Source organism: Lates calcarifer, unplaced genomic scaffold (genome assembly GCF_001640805.2).
Source record: "Lates calcarifer isolate ASB-BC8 unplaced genomic scaffold, TLL_Latcal_v3 _unitig_2587_quiver_2623, whole genome shotgun sequence".
Taxonomy (NCBI): Eukaryota; Metazoa; Chordata; class Actinopteri; family Centropomidae; genus Lates; species Lates calcarifer.
Window position 1 is genome coordinate 1 of NW_026116318.1, and position 6,896 is coordinate 6,896.

Genomic DNA, 6,896 nt, shown 5'->3' on the forward strand with positions numbered 1-6,896 from the left:
TTTAAATTGGGTGGGTAAAAATTGGGACAAGGGGATTCTGGGTGGGAGGGAGTGGAGGAGCATTTTTTTATTGGGTTTGAATAAGGAAAAGAAGGGTAACAGTGTAAATTTATTGAATATTATGCTTAGTTTGGCTAGGCAAGCTGTGTGGAACAGAAGGAATTTAATGCATTTTGAAGGGAGAAAGTTGGAAATATGGGGTCTGTTTGTTGCACGGGTGAGGGTTTATGTGTATATGATGTGGAAGTATTTAAAGAAGGATGAATTTATGATATGGTTTGTGGATGAAAGTGAGGTGATAAGGTTGGATGATGGTGGGAATTTGTTGTTAAATTTTGATGTATAGTTATGTGTGTTACTGTGTTGTTTTGATTTGGTTGCTAGCTTCTGTTGTTTGAGTAGGGGTTTGCTTTTCTTGTGTGATGTTTGTTTGAATTGAATGTGTTATTGTTTGCATATATTTTTTATAATTTAAAAAAAAAAAAAAAGCGCGCCCGATCTCGTCTGATCTCGGAAGCTAAGCAGGGTCGGGCCTGGTTAGTACTTGGATGGGAGACCGCCTGGGAATACCAGGTGCCGTAAGCTTTTTGTCCCCATCTTTTCCTGCCTATCTTACAACAGCAGAATGCCGCTTCCTCTGTAGTTGAGACAGGGCACGCCCAAACTACTTTTATTTTGCAGCCTGTATTTCACGCTCTGTTTTGAACTTCTGTTTTATGTCACGTCGCTTTCGGCAATCGGGTATTAGGCGCTGGAAAGTCACCTCTGTAAAGTCTGCACCGCTGCCGGATGAATGAGCGCAGTCTGGGTTTTCGGCACAATGACCCAATACGTGGTCCACAAGGACGTGTGGCTCACCGATGTGCGTTTTGAGCAATTTCGGACGAAAATGGACTTGGAACAGAGCCAAATGTTTGATCAGGCCATACGGAAAATTCTTGTTGGGTGGAGTAGTTATTTCTTAGTTTTGCTGTTGACTGTTCCCCATTATTGTTGATTGCTATGTGAAATAACAGATCTGCCAGTGTTATTTTGGCACGTATAAAGGGTCTGTCTTCAGCAGCCGCTGTGGCTTACGGCCACACCACCCTGAACAGGAGGAGGAGCAGGTTGTGTGTGTGAGAGTCTGAGAGAGAAGTAGTGAGATAGAGTTTTTCCTGAGTTTTGTTTAATTTGGAGAGCTAGATCCGGCTGGGTCTTTATTTTTATTTTTCTATCGTGGGTTTTATCCCCAGACAGCATCTGCTGTTTGGGGAAATTTCCCTTTAATTTTGACTGACGGCATGGCAATGGAAAATGGATCGGAGGAACACGTGAAAGACGGAGACAAAGGAATGAGAGTCTACGAGAGGCAACTGACTTTGTTGGGGCACGTGGTGAGAGACTGTCCGACGTTTAAATGCTTCAAGTGTGGGAATCAGGGGCATTATGCGCGTGAGTGTCAGGGGACGGAGAAATGCAATGACTGTGGGGAGAAAGTGGTGTTGTGTGTATGCGGAGCATCAGCTGCGTTCAGAGGGGAAACGCGCTACTCCGATATCTCCTCCAGTCGAGAGGAGCTGGTGGAGGTGGACCTGACGGCGGAGAGGGAGGAGGAGGAGGAGCGGGCAGAGGCAGAGGCAGAGGCAGAGGGAGACCCGACGGAGGAGAGGGAGGCGGCGGAGATCGGCGGCGGTTGGATTTGGTCGCGGGAGGTTGAGGATTTGGACAGCAGCATGGAACATGCTGGCTCAGGGAAGCCTGTGATCAGCGAGGCTGCGGATGGTGAGAAAAGCCAGAGGAGCGAGGAGACTGGTGGTGGAGGGGCGGGCGGTTCAGAGGAGAGGGACGCTGATGAGTGCTCATCCCAGCGGAGCGCAGGTGGTGGTGAGCAGCGGGGAGGAGATGGACATTACTGAGGAAATGATACGACGGCTGAAAAGGAAGAAGAAAGGAAAGGAGAAGACTAATGTAAAGAAATGAGAGGCATAGAAAAAGCTCTGCTGATTTTTCTTTTTTTGTTTTTTTTTTTACATTATGAGTGCCCGCATTAAAATTTCTTCTTTTAATTGTAATGGACTGAGAGATAAAGGGAAAGCAGAGCGAGTTTTTGTTGGGCTTAATTCAGACATTCTATGTTTACAAGAGATGCACTGGACGGAGGAACTTATGGACAGAGTGAGAATGATGTGGAGGGGGGGTGTCTTTGTGAATCATGGGGGGCAAAGGGAATGTAGGGTGGCTATCTTGATTAAAGAGGGGTGTGTAAATAATGTAAAACAAGTATTTAAGGATAATAAGGGGAGGTTATTGATAATTGAGTTTGACCTGCAGAATGTGGTTTATCGTTTAATTAACGTTTATGCTCCGAATGTGGAAACGGAGAGGAGGGACTACTTTGAGAAGATGAGGGGCGTAATTAAAGGGAACAGTATAATAGTGGGGGACTTCAATGTTTGGTGCACTAGACTAGATGCCTGTAGTGTTGAAGCTTTTAAAACTGACAGTTCAAGAAAGGTGTTAAATAATATTATTTCGAGTGAAGATTTGATTGACATTTGGAGGGAAGAAAATCCTTACAAAAGGCAGGCTTCAAGAAGGCAAATAGTTCTGGGAAACATGAAGCAAAGCAGAATTGATTTTTGTTTAGTTAGAAGGAATATTTTTGGTTTGTTGGGGAAGATGAAATATGTGTTTATGGGTATGAGTGACCATGCAGTACTTTCATTTCATTTGGGGAACAATAGGGGTAGGAAGGGAGGGGGGGTATGGTGTTTAAACGCTAGCCTGTTGGAGGAGAAGGAGTACAGGAAAAACATTATTAATTGTTTAATGACTGAAAAAGGAAATCCTTTGTTCGTGGAAAATATTTGTGCATGGTGGGGAATGGTAAAGAAGAAAATAAAGATGATAAGCATAAGGTATGGTAAGAAAAGAAGCTTCTTGAGGAAGCAAAAGGAAAGGGAGTTAACAGAGAGTTTGGAAAGGGAGGAAGAAAGAATAGCTGGGGATAAGAATCAGGATAGAACAAAATTGCTGCAGTTGCAAGGTGAAATAGAGAGCTTGATGAAAGAAAAATGTATGGGTGCTGTAATAAGAAGTAAAGCAAAATATGTGGTGGAGGGGGAAAAATGCACCAAATTTTTTCTTAACTTAGAGGGGAGAAGACAGAAGAATAATTTTATTGCTGAGTTGGAAAATGAAAAAGGGGAGAGAGTGAATGACTTTGTTGGTATTTTAGAGGAAGTTGAGAGCTTTTATAAGAAATTATTCACAAAAGAAGGCATTGATCAGGAAATGTTAGACAGAATTCTGAGCAAAATTGAGGTTAAGTTGGAAAAGGAGGACAAACAAATGTGTGATGGGGAGATAACAATTGAGGAAATTAAAGTGGCGATAGAACAAGCTAAAGCTAACAAAAGTCCTGGATCGGATGGTTTAACAAATGAATTTTACAGGGCTTTTTCTGATATATTGGCACCTATACTTTTGCGAGTGTTTCAATGTATGGAAGAAAGGAAGGAGGTACCTGAGTGTATGACATTGGGGATAATAACCATCCTTTACAAGAAAAGAGGGAGTGCGTGTAGGTTGGAAAATTACAGGCCTATAAGTTTGCTAAACAGTGATTATAAAATATTAGCTAAAGTTCTAGCAAATAGAATAAAAGCGGTTGTGGGGAGCATTATTTCATGGACACAAAGTTATAGTATACTGGGGAGGGATATTACAGACACAATTTGTTCTGTAAGGGATGTAGTCAGACATATGAACAGTGTGGGTGGGATATTGCTGAGTGTAGACTTAAACAAGGCATTCGACAGAGTTGAGCATGAATATTTAATGCAGACATTAAGCAGATTTGGGTTTGGGGAAAGGATTGTATCTTGGTTAAAATTATTATATATGAATGCAAAAAGTTGTGTAAAAGTTAATGGGGTGTTGACAGAGGCTTTTGCATTGGGGAGGTCAATAAGACAGGGGTGTCCCCTATCTGCAATACTGTACAGTATTGCGGCAGAACCATTAGCATTGCTAGTAAAGCAGGACAAGAGGATTAAAAGTATTGACATCCCTTTCGGGAAAAAGAGTTTGATCTATCAGTATGCGGACGATACTAATTTTACAGTAAGAGATGTAGAGAGTGTAAGGTATGTGTTAAGGGATTTAGAAATGTACGGGAAGGCATCTGGAGCTCAAATAAATATTGAAAAATCTGAAATTATGTTTTTTGGAAATGTGGATAAAAATGAGTGTACGGTGCCCTTTAAAATTAAGGAGGATTACATAAAAATTTTGGGGATTAATATAGGATTAAAAGAGAAAGAAGCTAGAGATGTAACATGGACGGGTGTACTAAACAAGATAAAAAATACTCTGAATTTCTGGAAGCTGAGACAGTTAAAACTTAAAGGAAGAGTAATTGTGGTAAACGCGCTGTTGCTGTCAAAAATAAATTATGTCCTAGGTGCTCTAGAGATGCCAGTCTGGGTTCTAAATGATTTAAAAGATGTGGTAAGCAAGTTTTTATGGGGTGGGAAGAATGTTAGGATCTCTATGAAAACATTGATTGGTAGTGTGAGTAATGGTGGTTTGAAGCTAATGGATATAGAAACTAAATGGAGGGCATTAAGAACTAAAATGATGCAGAAGTATTTATATGGAGAGATAGACTATGGATGGAAGGTGTTTTTTAGGCAGTATTTGTTTGATAGTGGGGGATGTGGGGAGGATGGGATTTTTATGAGTTTGAAAAAGGGGTGTATGGACAAAATACCTTGCTTTTATCAGGAAGTGTTTGGTGTATGGGCTGAGTTTTTAAAAAAAGCGCGCCCGATCTCGTCTGATCTCGGAAGCTAAACAGGGTCGGGCCTGGTTAGTACTTGGATGGGAGACCGCCTGGGAATACCAGGTGCCGTAAGCTTTTTGTCCCCATCTTTTCCTGCCTATCTTGCAACAGCAGAATGCCGCTTCCTCTGTAGTTGAGACAGGGCACGCCAAAACTACTTTTATTTTGCAGCCTGTATTTCACGCTCTGTTTTGCACTTCTGTTTTATGTCACGTCGCTTTCGGCAATCGGGTATTAGGCGCTGGAAAGTCACCTCTGTAAAGTCTGCACCGCTGCCGAATGAATGAGCGCAGTCTGGGTTTTCGGCACAATGACACAATACGTGGTCCACAAGGACGTGTGGCTCACCGATGTACGTTTTGAGCAATTTCGGACGAAAATGGACTTGGAGCAGAGCCAAATGTTTGATCAGGCCATACGGAAAATTCTTGTTGGGTGGAGTAGTTATTTCTTAGTTTTGCTGTTGACTGTTAGAGAAAATCCCCATTATTGTTGATTGCTATGTGAAATAACGGATCTGCCAGTGTTATTTTGGCACATATAAAGGGTCTGTCTTCAGCAGCCGCTGTGGCTTACGGCCACACCACCCTGAGCGCGCCCGATCTCGTCTGATCTCGGAAGCTAAGCAGGGTCGGGCCTGGTTAGTACTTGGATGGGAGACCGCCTGGGAATACCAGGTGCCGTAAGCTTTTTGTCCCCATCTTTTCCTGCCTATCTTACAACAGCAGAATGCCGCTTCCTCTGTAGTTGAGACAGGGCATGCCAAAACTACTTTTATTTTGCAGCCTGTATTTCACGCTCTGTTTTGCACTTCTGTTTTATGTCACGTCGCTTTCGGCAATCGGGTATTAGGCGCTGGAAAGTCACCTCTGTAAAGTCTGCACCGCTGCCGAATGAATGAGCGCAGTCTGGGTTTTGGGCACAATGACCCAATACGTCGTCCACAAGGACGTGTGGCTCACCGATGTACGTTTTGAGCAATTTCGGACGAAAATGGACTTGGAACAGAGCCAAATGTTTGATCAGGCCATACGGAAAATTCTTGTTGGGTGGAGTAGTTATTTCTTAGTTTTGCTGTTGACTGTTAGAGAAAATCCCCATTATTGTTGATTGCTATGTGAAATAACAGATCTGCCAGTGTTATTTTGGCACGTATAAAAGGTCTGTCTTCAGCAGCTGCTGTGGCTTACGGCCACACCACCCTGAGCATCGTAGGCGGAGCAGGAAGTGTGTGTGTGTTGCAGCGGAGACACAGAGACTGAAGTGCTCTCGTTTTTTTTTTGTTTTTTTTTTTTGCATATTTCGTTTGAAAAGAAGGAGTTTATTTATTGTATAAATTAGGATTTTGTTTGAGGTGGTAATCCCCTAGCAGCTTTTGCTGTTTAGGGGAGCTCCTCTGCTTTTTGTTTGATATTCAAAGACGGGAAATATGGAGCGGAATATTAGACCGGCGAATGGAGCACGGCACGTGGAGGACGGGAACAAAGAAAAAAGAACTTATGAAAGAAGACTGACATTGTTGGCTGAGATCGATGGGGAAGATAAAATTACAATGATTGAGCTACTGAGAAGAGTGAGGGATGAGTGTGGAGAAATCATAGGTTGCAGATTCAAATCTGAGAAAGAATACGAGCTGACGATGAAAGACGAGAGAGGCAAAGAAAAGCTGTTGGATGGAGTCAACATAAAGAAAAGCAGAATAATTGGAAAGGAACTAGGAAATGATGAACTGGTGGTATCATTTCTAAATCTGCCTACTTATATTGAAGATGAGGAAATCCGGGAGAAATTAAGGGACTGGGGGGTGAAGGACATTTCACCTATTAAAAGAAGAATGTGGCCGGGAACTGACATTGCTGACGGAACGAGGTTTTTGAAGGTGAAATTTACAGAAACGGTAAAATCATTGCCCTACTCCACAAAGTTTGTGACTGCGGGAGGAATGGAACACTTTAGGGTTATACATGATGGACAAATAAAGGTATGTAGGCTATGTGTTCAGCCTGGTCACGTGGTAAGGGATTGTCCGACATTCACGTGCTTTAAGTGTGGAAAACAAGGACATTAT

General features: G+C 42.5%; 1 non-coding gene across 1 annotated transcript; it reads left to right on the forward strand.

The window, feature by feature from the left end:
* The first annotated feature begins 5,398 nt into the window (after positions 1-5,398).
* Positions 5,399-5,517, forward strand: LOC127140225 (5S ribosomal RNA). Its single transcript, XR_007810589.1, has one exon. It is a non-coding gene; the product is annotated as a 5S ribosomal RNA (ribosomal RNA).
* Positions 5,518-6,896: the final 1,379 nt, after the last annotated feature.